The sequence below is a fragment of the Lissotriton helveticus genome, chromosome 10, assembly GCF_964261635.1.
Source record: "Lissotriton helveticus chromosome 10, aLisHel1.1, whole genome shotgun sequence".
NCBI classification, from domain to species: domain Eukaryota; kingdom Metazoa; phylum Chordata; class Amphibia; order Caudata; family Salamandridae; genus Lissotriton; species Lissotriton helveticus.
Genome location: NC_136071.1, coordinates 829,142,240 through 829,159,399, shown reverse-complemented (window position 1 = coordinate 829,159,399; position 17,160 = coordinate 829,142,240). Strand labels below are relative to the sequence as shown.

The 17,160-nt window shown below is 43.5% G+C and overlaps 1 protein-coding gene across 10 annotated transcripts in view; it reads left to right on the top strand.

Moving 5' to 3' along the window:
- KIAA1217 (KIAA1217 ortholog) overlaps window positions 1-17,160 on the top strand; it is a 1,321,668-nt gene that overhangs the window by 1,244,084 nt on the left and 60,424 nt on the right. The window lies entirely within an intron of this gene.

Sequence of the window (17,160 nt, the reverse complement as noted above, 5' to 3'; positions counted from 1 at the left end):
GATGTGATGCCTCTGTCAAAATTACAGAGACATCTTAAACTGTAGAGATCTATGTTCTTTTGAAATGTTTACATTTGAAGGATAAGGGTGGGAATGAATAACTAGAAGCAAGATATGTTCCACCCTAGGAACAGACAGTGAAGACCTCCATCACCACGAAGAGAGAGAGAGATGACGAGGAGAGTAAAGGGCTGTGCATAGGTCAGTAGTATAAGTTGGCTGAGGACTGTACATCTCGTGCCACATTTCATCTTTGCTTACGACTACTGTAATTAACCTCACTGTGCTTAACCACTACTGGTGTGAACTCTCAGCCACTTTTGTTTATATAGCCCCTCTTCTGACAGCGCCTCACATTCCCACTCATCTGCTGCTTGTTGACTTGGTATTCCTTTGGATGTCAGGCAAATGTCAGGTTAGCACCACACCAAAAAAGAATAGACTCATTATACTGTAGTGAGCCAAAATCACTATGTGGTGTACACATCCTAATTGACTTCCCTCAGCACTCAAAGCAACCACACTAGTGTTTTTACTTGTGGGTTTGGCAGGGAGAACAGTGGGCTCTTTTCACTAAAAGCAGGTTCAAACTATTATACAGCAGCAGGAACGTGCTACTTGACACCAACTGAACAAAGAAAGGGTTTGTTTCTCTACTACCTGGCAGCATCATCCAGTACAGTAAATACAAATAAATACAAGCATTACCATTTTATGTGGGTATAAGCATTTTTCATAATACAATGCTGACAGTGAGCTTGGTAAATATGTTGGTTTGATAAATATAACACTGGCAATGGGCTTGATATTATGACTACAGGTGTGTTATTATTTTTGACACTAGAAAAGTTTTCAAAAGTTTATAGTTTCCCTACAAAGTTAAGGAAATTACCCAGTTAAAATTCCAGGTTCATCTTCACCCTTTAAGATGTTTTCTGTGTGATTGTAAGACATATCAACCACAAAAATATGGTGATACCAAAATATTGTTATAAAATTATTATAAACCATAATATTGATGTTCTTTTATCACTCTACTAGCAGCCGGTCCCGACCTTGTCCGGGAGCAATCAGGCTTCCCCGACCCCCGCCCGCCCCGACATTGTCCAGCAGCCCGGGCCCCCGCCGCGATCATTAGTGCCCTTTGTTGTTTGGGGCTCTTGGTATTGAGCACAGTGTACTTTTCTTTTGGAGCGATGTGACATTGCTGCTGTTTGGCTCTATACATGACGTGACCCCCGCCCGCCCCGACATTGTCCAGCAGCCCGGGCCCCCGCTCGCCCCGACAATGTCAAGCAGCCCGGGCCCCCGCCTGCCCCGTCCCCCGCCTGCCCCGACCCCCGCCTGCCCCGACATTGTCCGTGGTTCCCCCGGAGCCTTACCTCAGCCGCCGCTCCTCCCCCGCGCTCCTCAGTTCACCGCTCCGCCGCTCCTCACCGCTCCTCCCGCCTGTCCGCCGCTCCTCACCGCCGGTCCACTGCTCCTCACTGCTCCTCCCCCGCGCCATGTACGCCGCTCCTCCCCGCGCTCCTGACGTCAGCACGCAGGTCGCGGCCAGCGCTACTTCGAAGGGACTACTTTTTTTAATGTACATTTTTTAAATAACGCATATTTGTATCGTTTATATAGCCTATGTCCATCTGCACACCCTGACGATTACAATGATGTATCGGGTGTGTGGATTGGCGCTGTGGTTCCCGAGTTTACCCGCCTCAAAGGTTCAAAGTTCTTACTTTATAATAGTAGTATAGATAAAATGCAAGAATATCAAGAAAGTATTGATGATAAACAGAGTAAAACAAACAATATCAGACATAAACATATGAAAAACATTGACAACACAATGCAACAATAACACATACAACTTTACCAAAAATATCGAACAAACTATTGCTTACTAAAGAAACAGATGTAACTAAGATGTGATATTCGACAATATAAATTGAAAAAACATATATATCTAAAGACACATAAAAATATGACTTAGCCTCTTACTTAGATAAAAAAGGTTGTAACTAAATATTTACTTAATGGAATTTAAAATATAAACAGTTAACAAATAAAACAAATCCTCATAAAAAAGAGAATAAATGGGGAACAGCAAAATAAACCAATCTGCTGGGCTGGAATTCACCAACCCAGGGTTCTGTTCAAGTACAAAGTCATTGTGAGCAGCTGCACCAAAGTCAAAAATAAAGCATCTCCATATCACAAAGGTTTATACAAATTATTTGTTTTAAAGAGCAAGGTAAAACCGCATATACAACCATTTTTATAACAAACATCTTATCTAATGTCATTTAATTTACATGGCCACAGTACAGGCCAAAATACTAAGGAAGAAATACCAGCTATTAGGAAAAAAACTCCTGAACAAGATCAGAAAATCAGACCAAAAGAAAAGGCACAAAGAAAATGTAAGTATACCAATTACAATTTAGAAAAATAGTTTACAACTTGGAATTCCATTTGTTTAAAAATGTGAAAATGATTTAGTATTAAATATACATAACTTATATTATTGTAGTAAAATGATTGAAACAAAATATTTTTTCTCTTCACAATGAAAATCAACATCAAGCATTAGGAAAAGAAACAGTTCAGAAAATCTGCAACGAAAAACATGAAAAAAACAGAAGATCAACTGAAATGATGAAATGTATATTTTCTCAAATGTAAATAACTAGTATGAATATAATTACAATGTATTTTTCAATATTATTGTAATCCACATATTTCAAAATTGCTGAAACTGTAACATCACAGAAAGGAAAACCTATTTTAAATTACATGGGCTACACCTGTAGCAAGGAAAGTAACACTAATGAAAAAATGCTTTGGAAATGCACAACATATCACTCCAATGGCTGTTATGGTAGACCTGCCACGGTAAATTATATTGTACAGGATGTAAGGGAACACAGCAATCCTCCCAATTTGTGCAAGTTAGAAGCTTTATACAAGGTTTTAGGGAAGCCTGTATGACTTCAACTTCCACCACATTAACCGTATTAACAGATATACTACCCCAAATTTACAAGGAAGTTACAGGACAATTATCTGCAATAGCTTAGCACACAAAACTAATAAGCCCTCAAAGACCAGCCCGACAAACAACAAGGGCACGAACATTCCAAGAGACAAAAATCCCTGACCACTTTAACCGCATGCGTGCGGGCGGAATTCCGCTCGTACGCTGAGTTTTGCGAAACCGCATGTTACGTGACGAGCTGGGCTCGTCATCAGCGTAGCAGGAGGCTACCTCATGACGAGCCCAGCTCGTCATCAGCGTGCAAGGGGTTAAATACCCCTAACTAACAATGATTTCTACATATATCGCAACCAAAATAATGAAAAAAAATCATTATAATATTTTTGCAGCTGCTAACATCTTCCTGACCCAGGTCACATTTTGGATGATTCATGGAAATATCACGATACTAACATTACCTGATTTACACACTACTCCCTAAAAACAGTTATGCAGCGTGAATCTGTCTGGATTCACTATGCTGTGCATTATTCCGCGGTGTTGTGGTTGGGTCCGGAATCGTAGTCTTTTCTTTGTTTTTTTTCGTAGCCCAGGTGGGCGTCGGCGTCATCCCTCTGTGGGTGTATTTCCGGTGACGTCGGCATGCTTCCTGCGGAAGCTCCCACTCTTGGGCGCCATCTTCAGATTCTTTTTTCCGCGGTCGGGTCTGGATCGTACCCGTTTGGGCTCCAGACATTTTTGGGGAAAGTAGACGACGAATACAGAAATTGGACGGAAAACAACTCAGAAGACTTCAAGACTTCAAGTGACTTCATCAACCAAGGGCCGACGAAGGAGAAGGAGAAAACTTCGAGAACTTCCACGCCCGTCGACGAACGCACGACCAGGGGGCCCCCCGAGCGCTCAAGATGGACAACACGCCCTTCAAGTTCTGCCGTAACTGCCACCACAAGTACGCGCAGAAGGACGAGCACCCGGTTTGCAACCTTTGCCTACCGGTCGACCACGGGAGCGAGGACTGCAACGCCTGCTCCGTCTTCACCCCGAAGACCCTTTGTGTGAGAGCGAGGCAGAGGGTAGCACACGCCACCCTGCAAGGCAAAGCCCCGACTCCATCCCTTCACGAACTGGGGATATCTTCCGAGAAAGAGGACAACGCCGCCGCCGAAGACGACGGCTACACGGTCGTAGTGACCGATAATACCAAGACTTCTGATAAGGTAGGAGACTCTACGGCCCCTAAACACCCGAGAGACTCTGAGTCTCAAAAGAACGAGGGCCTCGAAAGCGCCGGCGCCGAAAACTTCGGCGCCCGCTGCTGTATCCAGGCCCAGCGGATCCTCTGAGAAGGAGTCCCCGGCGCCGAGGGCTGTTGAACAGCGAAAGTCGTCGAAAAACGTTCCCGAAAAGGATCGTTCGACGTCGAGGGAGAAGGACCCTAAGGCACCTTCGGGGTCGACACCGACCAGAGACACGAAATCCAGTTCGGCGACGAAGCCTTCGACACCGAGGATCAGCTCGGCGCCGAACCAACCGCCGAAAAGAGCGGCCGAGCCATCCGACACGGAACACGCGGCCGAGATGGAGAAAAAGAAAAGGCGCCTCGAGGCCGAATTGGAAAATGTAAATGTAAATGTAGTATATTTGTAAAGCGCACAGCTGCCCCAGCAACGGGGCGTCCCGGCGCTGTATAACTCTGGGGAACCCGTCCTGGCTTTCCCTGTGGGATGGTCCCTGCTGGGAGTCCCCAAGGTGGAGCCAGGCATCCCCGGAATTGGTGGGGCCGTTGTGGAGATTAGGCAAGCTGATGCCCAGAGTTGCCGAGTGTGATCCCTGATTAGAGTAAGCACCGAAGCGAGAATTATCGAGTCCGCTGACCAAGGTCCACGACCCTGCCGCGTCGGGAATCGAACCCTGGTCCCGGGCCAACTTCTGCTCTTGGGTCTGCTGCCTCTAACCAGTGAGCCACACTACTCCACAAAGCATCTTGCAGTGGAAGAAGGAATTCGACGCCAAGATGAAGGTCTACACAATCCCCCACAAAACCAAAGCACAGGTTGTAGAAGTGGTCGAGGAGGAACCCGGGTCTGCTCCCTCTGAAACACAAGATGTGGATTATCTGGATGTCGACACCTTAAGCCCAGAGGAGGCCATCGACACATATCCCTCGAGGCCCTCGCCGCCGGACGACATCGGGGCCTACAACTCGGTGATAAAGACTGCCGCAGCGGCATTCAGGCTAAAGCTCGACGAAGAGCAGCAGAAGGCAGACTTCCTTCTAGAGACACTGCTCCCCACCCAAACGAAGAGCCAGTACCTTCCCATGCTCGACAGCGTCTTGGCTCAGGGAAGGGAAGCATTCAAGGAGCCCGCAACATGCAAGGCGGTCACCCCCAGGACGGAGAAAAAATACAAACATTCGTCAAAAGACCCACCCTACATTCAGGGCACGGTCTCATCACAGCAACAGCTGGGCCACCTCCAGATAAGGAAAGCAAGAGGATGGACCTGGTGGGCAGAAGGATTGAACGGAATGCTGCAACCCACTGGCGCATGGCGAATTCCAACGCCCTGATCAACAGGCACATGTACCAGATCATGGAGGAGCTCGGTCAGTTGGTGAAAGACCTGCCCCAAGATTCCAGGCAAAAGGCCGAGAAATTGGTGGAGGAAGGGAAGAACGCGGCAAATTCTTGCCTCAAGACTGCCCTGGATGGAGCAGACACCTCCAGCAGGCTCATGATGATGGGCATCACTGAGAGGAGACACGCCTGGCTCAGGATTTCAGTTTTCAAGCCTGAGGTGCAGCACAGCATCCTGAACACACCATTCAACGGCGAAACCTTGTTTGGAGCACCAGTTGATGAGAAGCTCAGCCAACTGAAAAAGGATAACGAAACGGCAAGGTCCATGGGAGCATTGCAGTTCAGAGGTGGCAAAAGGGGCACCCCGTCATGAAGACCCGGCGGGAGAGGTGGAAACCAGCCAGGTACATCACACCAGGCTTTCCAACAAACGCACCAGGCAGACACACAAGTTCAGCATGGTCAGCATAAGCAGCCCTGGCAGTACCAGACAAGAGGCCAGTCCTTTCGAGGGAGAGGAAATGGACGTGGACAGAATAAAAGAGAGGGTCAGCAGCCCGCCTCTAAGTGACTTCAAAAAACTCTGTGTGCCCACCCACAGAAAAGATCCCAGGGTGCAGCACGTACAGAGGAATCAAGCGTTACACAAACTAATCACTTACGACCACATAACACCAGTGGGAGGAAGATTAAGATTTTACCTCCAAAAATGGAGAGAAATCACATCAGACAAATGGATTCTCAACATCATCCAATTCGGATACTGCATAGAGTTGGAGGGGAGGCCAACAAGCAGAAAACCAAAAAGAAGACCACTAGCAAACAAACAACTAGAGCGTCTTCAGGAAGAAGCAAAGGAGCTCCTGCAGAAGCAGGCCATAGAACCAGTACCCTTCAGGGAAAGGAACAAAGGGGTATACTCAACGTACTTCCTGGTACCAAAAATAGACGAAACTATGAGACCCATTCTGGACCTAAGGTTCCTGAACAGATTCATAAGAACGCAAAAGTTCAAAATGACTTCCCTGCAAGAGGTGCTCCCGCAATTGCAAATCGGGGACTTCATGGTCACAATAGACCTCAAGGATGCCTACCTACACATCCCAATGAACAGAAAGCACAAGCATATGCTCAGATTCACCATCGGAGAAAACCACTACCAGTTCATAACACTAGCCTTCGGGCTAAAATCAGCACCAAGGGTCTTCACAAAGTGCCTCGCAGCGGTCGCAGCACACCTACGAAGGAAAGGAATACACGTATATCCTTACCTGGACGACTGGCTAGTAAAAGCAACCTCATACCAGAGATGCAAGCGGCACGCACAAACAGTGACGACCACGCTCATAAACCTGGGGTTCTCCATCCATTGGAAGAAATCCTCAATGGAACCGGAACAAGTGAAGATTTTCCTGGGAGGGCAGATCAACACCTTACAGGGCAAGGTGGTCCCCAGCGAGAAGAGGGCGAGAGCGCTAGTGAAAGAAACTCTGCTCTACCAGAAGGGGCAAGCTCGGTTTGTGAGGACTGCGAGCAAGATCATGGGCATGATGGCATCATGCATCCACCTAGTACCAAATGTACGGCTCCACATGAGACCCATTCAAGAATGGCTACAGGAGCAATGGTCACAAGCTACAGGTCGTTGGGAAGATCTAGTGGTTGTAACGCACTCAGTGCAGAAGGAAATGACATGGTTGAACATGGAGAACATAACATGGGGAAAGCCTCTAACGCCCCCAACACCAACAGTGACCATCACCACAGACGCATCCCTGAAGGGATGGGGCGCTCACATGGAGGAACTCAAAGTGAGAGGACTGTGGACGCCAGTAGATGCGACCAAGCACATCAATTACCTGGAATTGAAGACAATCTTCCTTGCATTGAAAGCTTTCCAAGCGAGGCTGTACAAACACAAGGTATTGATACAAACAGACAACACCACAGCAATGTTCTACATCAACAAGCAGGGTGGGACACAGTCAGCCATGCTTTCAAAGCTAGCACAGGAGATATGGAGATGGGCCATCCCACTCAAGATAGACCTGCTAGCCATACACCTACCAGGGAAGGACAACGTACAAGCAGATTGGCTCAGCAGACAGACATCGGCATCCCACGAGTGGGAGCTCAATGCGCAAGAGAGAAGGTGGCTGTTCAACAGATGGGCAACACCATCAGTGGACCTTTTTGCCACACGCCAGAATACAAAATGCCAAAACTTCGCATCCAGACAGCCCGAGGAGGGATCCCTGGGGAATGCCCTATGGATAGATTGGTCCGGGACATTTGCTTACGCTTTTCCCCCGATACCGCTGATGCACAGAGTGCTCAGCAAATGCAGAACGAGCAACATGACCCTGATACTGGTCGCACCGCAGTGGGCCAGACACACATGGTACTCGCATATCATGGAGATGACACAGTGTGCACCCCACAGATTCGGCAAAAGAAAAGACCTACTCTCCATGCAGAAAAAGTGCTGCACCCAGAACCAGAGAGCCTGAGCCTGGTGGCATGGCTCCTGAGTACATAGAATTTGCACATTTAAAACTACCAGAAAGCACCCTGAGGGTTCTTTGGGAGGCACGAAAACCCAGCACTCGGTTGTGCTATGTTGCGAAGTGGAAAAGATTAACAATGTGGTGCAGAAGAGAAAAGCTTCACAATAAAATGAAGAAGGACTCCACAGTGCTAAGGTACCTCACGCACCTGCTGGAGAGGAACCTTAGTTCATCCTCGCTAAGAGTTCACTTGGCAGCGATAGTCGCTTACACAAGAGGAGAAACGTGCAAGAGTTTCTTCACATCACAAGTGGTGAAAAGATTCCTGGAAGGAGCGAAGAGGATCGCACCACCAAAACGGGTGCCACCACCTGCATGGAACTTGAACATAGTCCTAACGGAACTCATGAAAGAGCCTTTTGAACCACTTCACAAAGCCACCCTGGAGATGCTAACAATGAAAACAGCTTTCCTGGTTGCAATAACGTCCTTACGCAGAGTAAGCGAACTTCAGGCACTAACGCTACAAGAACCCTACATACAAATACACAATGATAGGGTTGTGATGAGAACAGACCCACACTTCATGCCAAAGGTGGTGTCCAAGTTCCACATGAACCAGTCTATACAGATACCGAGTTTTTTCCAAAAACCAGCCACTAGCGCAGAGCGAGCTCTGCACACCCTGGACGCCAGAAGGGCAGTCATGCACTACATTGAGAAAACGAAGGGACACAGGAAATCAAAACAGTTCTTTGTGTCATTCGCCAACAGTTTCATTAGAAAAGCAGTAACTAAAGAGACCATTGCGCGATGGATCGCACAAACAATACAGCTCTGCCACGAGCGAGCAGGACAAGAACTAGCAGAGGGGACACGTGCCCACTCCACTAGGAAAAAGGGTGCTACAATAGCCTTCCTGGCTAACACACCCATAGAAGACATATGCGTGGCGGCAACATGGGCTTCGGTGCACACGTTCATGAAGCACTACTGCGTGGATATAAAGATGAACAGGGAAGCACGAGTCGGACAAAAGGTGCTTCAACACATATTCAATAACCAACGCTCATCTTCCACCCAGCCGCCACAGAAATGAGAAACCGCTACAAAATCTATGCACAGCATAGTGAATCCAGAAAGATTCACGCTGCAAAACAAATAGTTTTCTTACCTGTCGGTATAGTTTTGCAGCTTGAAGATCTTTCTGGATTCACTAGTGAACCCACCCACCTCCGCCAGAAAGATGAGGCTGGAGAGAGAAAGGGTGGTAAAAACAGAGACAAATACTAAAACTAAACACCTTAAAGGTTAAAAGTAACAAAGACTTAATGGAACATTGCCATAACTTCGGAAACAGAACAAACACGGAAAAAAGAATCCGAAGATGGCGCCCAAGAGTGGGAGCTTCCGCAGGAAGCATGCCGACGTCACCGGAAATACACCCACAGAGGGGTGACGCCGACGCCCACCTGGGCTACGAAAAAAAAAACAAAAAAACAAAGAAAAGACTACGATTCCGGACCCAACCACAAGACCGCGGAATAATGCACAGCATAGTGAATCCAGAAAGATCTTCAAGCAGCAAAACTATACCGACAGGTAAGAAAACTATTTGTTACGTTTACCAAGACTGCTAACAATGTTTAAACAAAAAAAACAAGTATTACTGTAAAGAAATAGTTACAGACTTCTATACACATCAATCTATATAAGGATGCGCTTATCACTTCAACAGACTCTGGGGGTACCTCCAAAGGTCAACACTTTGCATAGACTACTCAACAAATGAATAACTCACATTTAAAATAATAAACAAATAACACTTGTGTATGTGCCAACTACAGAAGTGACCAAAACCTTTGATTTACTCATAGTCAACCTTTTACCAAAACAAATGAACAAAAATCATCCCCACTACTGGACTATTTCAGAGATACTGAGAATGGGAGCCTGCACTGCTCAGGGCACAGACACCAATGCAAGGTTGAAATTCTACGGTGGAACTTGTGCAACAGTATTCTTTCACAAAAAGTTAAAACCAACAATGCTGTAGAAGGATGACACAATGCCTTCCAAAGAACTCTTGGAAGGAGCCACCCAAAACTCTTCTTAATTTATAGACATACTAAAAAAGAGAAAAGTTGATAAAAGCTCAGTATAACACAATCCCTGACACAAATAGAACACAGAATATCAAACCAAACATGACTGGTAGGAATGTAGGTAAAGTACTGCATTGTATAGGTTTTGCTTAAACCTTTCATAATAGTACATCATAAATTGAATGCAATCTGCTTAATACAAGCACAGATTGATTTGAAATAATAACGCATTCATTTTGTTCACTATAACATAGTAAGCTAATTCCACAAACACAACACATGAACGAAAGGGTAGCTAGGAGAGTACTCCTTTTTAATAACAATCAAGGACTACACTAGCATGAATTCATAGCAAACACACTACTATAACCCACATCAAAATCAATATACTACACTAAGAAATAAGAAACTACCACCAAAACACTTAATCTAAAATATAGTCTTAAAAAATATAACCATATATTTTTCAGCTTTCAGAAATCAAAAACATTGAAACTAAAATATTCAACCCAATATGATTGCAAAAATAAAATTTGAATTTCAACAAGTAACATAAATAGCATAAGACACTAAATAAAACATTCACAAAATTAAACGTTAAACAAATACTCAATATATAAAACCTTATTAAAAATACAACACAAATGCTGTGAGAAAGAGCTCCCAACTCCTACGCAAGCAGTAGTTCAAGAATGGCGGGAGGCGACAAACTGGTTGGGAAGGGAAAACAATCTGACAGCCCAAACCCCTCGCTGGGCCTGCAACGGACTACAAGAGGTGGGACGCCTACAGCACTTCGGCCCCTCAAGTCAAATAGGTATTGAACACCTGGGGGACATCTGGCGAGATGGGGCAATTATCTCCTTTGATGACCTTTAAGCAGATGCTCTGACACGTTCGGGTAAAGTTTGCGCTATATATAAACGGATAATAAATAAACGCATAATAATACCAGATGGCGGACACTAAGCGAGTCCAGTATTTACAATTGCGGCATGCTCTGCCCTGCCACCTGCCAGACAGGGAACAGATACCAGAGTACTCTCCCTTCGAAGATCGACTTCTTCTTGGCCCGATGGAAGAAAAAGCCATCTCTTACACTTACTGAAAACGTATTAACAATCTACTGGACCCGCTGAGCTCCCTGATGGAAGCTTGGGATACAGATGTATGGCTTCTAGAGGATGATGATCGAGTGGAGGCACTGCAATGCCCTAGGGAGATTGCCATTTGTTCGTGTTTCCACTTGGTTCAGACCAGTATCCTCCACAGGTCATATGCCTCTAGAATGTTCCAATAACAGGTGGGGCCGTTGTGACTTTGATCATTGCGCCCGGGGGCAGGGAGGTTGGGTTCTTCTTTCATATCATTTGGGATTGCCCAATTATCCAGTATTATTGGGAGGGAGTGACCAGATTTATGGCAGCCACAGGTGTCCAGGTCACACTAGAAGCAAGGTGGCATATCATTGGCGTAATGGGGGAGGAGAAGTGTCACAAAACACTTAGCATTTGGCTTATTTTGGCTTCGACAGTAACAAAGAGAAACATTGCTCAGGCATGGAAAGCAGTGGCCCCACCAAGGGTGGGGACTAGGAACGAAAAGACCTCAGCCCTCTGGGACGAATATAGACATAGTGACATCCGGGTACGAAACCCATGAAGGATCTAATCCACGGAGGTAGAAGGGGGCAACAGGAGGTGGGATGTTTCACAGGGAATGACATCCCATTATGTAATTATCCATGCAGTTCATTGCCTGTCATACACTTCTGTGTCTGTAACAAATTACATTTGATGTGCCAAGTGACTGTTCAATAAAAAGAGTTTAAAAAAAAAATACACCACAAAATACTACATTTTTTACTCAATACTTAAAAACATTGAAACATCGCACAAAGCATTTCAACAAAGAATAAAAAAAATATTTACAATTCTATTGCAGAAGTCCTTGACCAGTAATCCGGACTCCACATCCTAAAATAGAAGTCCATAAAATAAGTTTAAAAAAATTGAATAAAAAGAATCGCCCAAAAAAAGGCAAAAATATTCAATGAAAAAGCCATATCATCTCTATCGACACCTGAAAAATATATTTTGAAAAACAAGTAATCAAACTGCCTAATACCCACAAAAACCAAAGAAAATATATTTAACACATGGTATAAAAATGCAACATATTTTACCTATTAAAAAAATTTCATCTGCATTCAAAAAACCATTTGTCCACGAGCGTATTTACAAATTATGTTGTTTTGAAAGTCTTGGTTTGCAGTTTTCACGGGAATGTGTGAAACCATTTGCAAGTTAGTGATGTTTGGCTGAAAAAAACACCCCTTTTTACGACGCAGTGAGCTTGAGCATCGTATGGCCCTATCAACGTGGGTAGCATTTTGACATGAAACTGTCCTGCTTGGGAATTATTTAGGTTCTGTGCTATTTTTGGACTGCATATTTTCAATGAAAGAGCTCTCCTGGGCATTCTTTTTTCTTGGTACTTTGTATCTTCAGTGAGGTTTAGGATAATGTGTACTTTAAGAAAGATTGTGTAAATGACAAAAAAATTCTGATTATGGTTCTTTGAGATGTTTGTTAATTTTTCCAAATTGCAAAGACATTATGAGTATCTGTATTCAGTGCAATATTTAAATTGTGACCTCAATTATATGCTTATTGTAGAGCATTTAGCATCCACTTTCTGTCCATTCATATTTGCAAAGTATGACGTTTCTCCCTGCCTTTAAATTCAAATGTGATGTGAGCACTGTGATGTCATTGTTATCAGCCCCCATGAAACGCTGCTTTCCTTTGGTGCCATGCACTATGTGAGTTGGGCATGCAGAAACTTCAGAGTCACGCCAGTTTAACGCCTTAACCGCGGCGGCAATTCCGCCGCGGTGCGGGCATTCTAATAAGTGGGCGGGGCTGCGTCGGCCGTTGGCCATTCGCAGCACTGACGAGGGAGTGCTCGGCCGACGGGAGCACGGAAGGGGTTAAAGGAATCCAGTTATGGATGCCTGGGCTGAGGAAGTCAGTGGGAATAAAAATGGAAAGATTAACATCTTCAACTTAAAAGAATTGCACCCTCACTCTGAGTGGCCTACATTTATGATACCTTAATTTTGTGCATGGAAAAAATTGCCTGCGTCTCTATTTTGCAGTTTTTCCTTCTGGCAAAATTGAGGGATTGCAAATAAAGACAGATATCACACCCAATTTCAGGCAATCTATCAAAACTTTATTAAGTTAAGATATATTTTTATCTATCTGCCCAATTTTCAAGATTTTTTTATTTTTACTGCTCTAATGCAACCTGTATATATGAATTGGCCGAATTTCTAGCTGCATGTATATGACCTTAGCCTTCCTACTACTACATTCTCTAGATTCATCGTGTCTATCTGTGCAATTTTCTACAAATGGACTTACAATTTACTTTTACTTTCAGCAATTGAGTCTTTGCATTATGTGTCCTTTCACACTTACTATTGCCAGTATTGGGAGAAAAGTGTTGTTCAAAGCCTTTGCAAATCCTGGAAGCAGAGACCTTTGTTCGATTGTTAACATTCACAAGTTCTATCTTTACAGATCAATTTAACTTTATAATTCCTAATTATGTTGTGGAAGATGTGTATTGGTGTTGAGAAGTGTTGTGAAGTGTTGGCTTCTGAGTAGAGGTTTGACCTATTGAGAGTGGGTGGACTTGTCAGATGGACCGGTTTAGCAGAAGAATGCGCAAGTCAGCAATTTGTTGTCCTGGCACAGTGTGAATGGTGTGCCTACAACCGTGCAGATGCCATCATGCTTGGTGAGACTGTTATGAAAACAAGAACTAAAACAATAACAGGCAAGGTCAACACAGTAAAGTAAAAAAAAAACAAATAGTAAAATAAAATGAAAAGAGTTAGTTTGGCCTACAAGTCCTGGCAATGAAGTGCACTAATTTGCATGCAGCTCTCTGCGTATGTAATCAGGCAAAGTTGTCATTACTCACAGTTCAAGAGAGAACCATTGGTTGAAGTGGACTGGTCCATTGCTCCATTCTATATGCAGTGGTGAGTGGAAGCAAAAGTTGAATTACAATTTAACAGACCAATATGTAAAGAAAGCTGACCTAAAGCCCTTGTATGTATGTATATATTCATTTTTATTTATGATTTTTTTTTTATATTTGAGGTTAGCGAGACAGGTAAAGATGTCTTTTGGCGGGACCTAGTTATAGTGAATCCTAGTGGAAGGAGCCGCCCTAGTTAAATAGGAGTTGACAATTAAATGAATGTGAACTGAGAGTCAATTCTTAAGAAACTTAGTCGGTCAAAAATGCATATTTCCAAACAAATTCCTGATCATATTTCACTGAACAAGAGTGTCTGCATTTTTCAGGTGCAGATGGTACTTTATTCTGCTCAACTGTAAGTGTGGGTTGTAGCTAGAAAGCGAGTGTAAGCATGGGAGGTGTCTAAGGCAATGCGGTGAACATGCACAAATCATGACTTTATGAGGTCTTTGTGATTTAGGCTCGCAGGGATATATGTAGGAAACCTATGTCTGTCGAACAGGATTCATTTTGTGTGGATTGACCTCTAGGTATGTAGTAAACTATTGTAAAATAAGACCTCGAAAAACTGATCTGAAGAGCAGAATGATGCTGAATGTGCTTTTTCCCTACCCTGTTTATGTTGTAAACCGGGTAAAAGAAACCACAGAGTACATATGTTATGGCACAAAGTGTAATGAATTTCAAAGTTACTTTCTACCATCCCAGATGGAAATATTATTTAAATTATGAGTATATCGTATACTATTAGTGGTGGATTTTGCAGCCAACGAAAAATGGCGTTTGACTGGAACTTTGTTGGTCTTGGTGCAAGATATGATCCCTCACTTCAGAAGAAAATTGAGCAATTGTAGCACCACCCATTAAGGACATTGATGAAATAAGCAGACGTATTTTAGCAGACTCTTCCACTGTCCACTAGCTTTCAACACCTTTTTTTTACAAACTTTATTTTGAAACAAAAAACCCATTACAGGCTAATTCTATATAAATAGCAACAACTCATGTTGGAATAAGATATAAAAAATGGTCACCTATTATAAAGACTCAGCTCCGTTTCTTCACAAGCTGTCTCAGTTTAGGTACCCACACTCATGGTTCACTTGTAGACTGCACCCAATTCTGTATTTAGGACTCCAGTATGTAATAATATTGAATATTTAAATTGTTCAGAGGGCCGGGATGTAGGCTTAAACGATAATACCAAGAAATATTTACCTCAAGCTTGTTATCCCAGCGTACAATTAGTGGGGATATTTGTCACATTTCTCACAGAACTTCTCTGACATGGCCTCCCATTAGTCCACCATATCTTGCATTCCTGTTCCGAGGACCACAGACACCAGGAAGACATCTCAGCTCTTCACATCACCATCCAGTTTAGTAAAGTCTGTGGTTCTATATCTTCCAGTCTTTTGCAGTCTGCGATTTGCCAGTCACAAGGAAAAGTCAACTATTCTAGCCTCCTTTTTTAGGCTCTGGTTGATAGTAAGCATGTTTTAGGGGTCTGTGGTATTAGAGAGCCTGGGGCTACTTCCACTATACTCCTTGCCCCGTTTCAGTATTCAGTTAGCACTGCACGTTTCCATACCACATATATGAGCTTTTCTTCTTCCGCTTGGCATGATATTTGGCCGAGTTTATACCAAAGATCCTTTTTAGTATTAGTGGGGTCAAACCGGTCTAGTCGAAATATTTGAAAGGGATGTATGTAAATCAGAAATTTCTAGATAAGTTGGCTATATAAAATGGCACTCTTGCCCATTCTTTGTCAATCAATCATTAATTTTTTCACCCAATCTCACCGTCCATTTTTCTTTCAGGTCTATAATTTATGGATTAGCACCGATTTCTACTATATTGTAAAAATTAGCTATTAGTCTCTTGGCTGCACTAGTGGTAATAATGAGGCTAATAGTTTGAGAGTACAGTTCTATTACGCCCGACTCTCACGAAAGCATAGCGGCTTGTTTTGTTAGCATGGGGAATATATTGATCTGAGGGGGGACTCCAAACACAACACAAATCTCAGTTACAGTGCAGCGAGCACCTGCACCATATACGTTCCCAGCCACCCGAAAGGAGCATTTCAATCATAATTGAATGCCTAGTATTTTTGCTACCTCTGAAAATGTAGGAAGGCTCTTGATCGGTGGGTCTGAAGCATTCTGGGTTGTATATCATATCTTGTCCTTTTCTTGTAAAGGTTCCCATAGTGTTAGCCCAGTGTTTATTTCCAGGGTATGGACTTGTATTTGATTTATTTATTTTTTTTACCTAAAAAGGGTTGTAGAGTGCCAAAAGTACTAACCCCACCTCCATTTCTAAAAAGGCATCCTCTTGCAGTTATTCCTGTTAGCACCATGTGGTCATCTATTTTACATGCGTGGACACATAGTACAACGCAGAATCGGCTGCTCCCACCATCCCCCCCTTAAGCCAGAGGTAGTTTAGTCTTTTCCTTCTCTGCACATTATCCCATATATGTACAGATATGGGTTTAGCTTTCTTAAAAACAAATAAACATACCTGGATTGGACTTCCAGGAGGTTTATAAAATGGTACAGTCATCTACTGATCTACCATCTTGGATAACACAATCCTCACCATGATAGATTAAGGCAGTACACACCAGAACTTTATTGGACTCTTGAGTCCTATCAGTTGCCAGGTCCTATTGGTTGTCACTACATTTAATAACCAGATATTCTGGATCCTGTGGCTATATCTAATTAACATTCGCACCTATGTTTTATTAGTGTTTGCATTGTCTTGGCTGTACAGGTAATTCCCTGTTGTCTTTTATTTGAATTTTTTTAATGTACATTCAATATATGTTTGAACTTTTACGTTTTACTGTGCTGTAGAACACATTGTCACATCAAAGATGTAAGTTGCTCCACAATTTTTTTCCA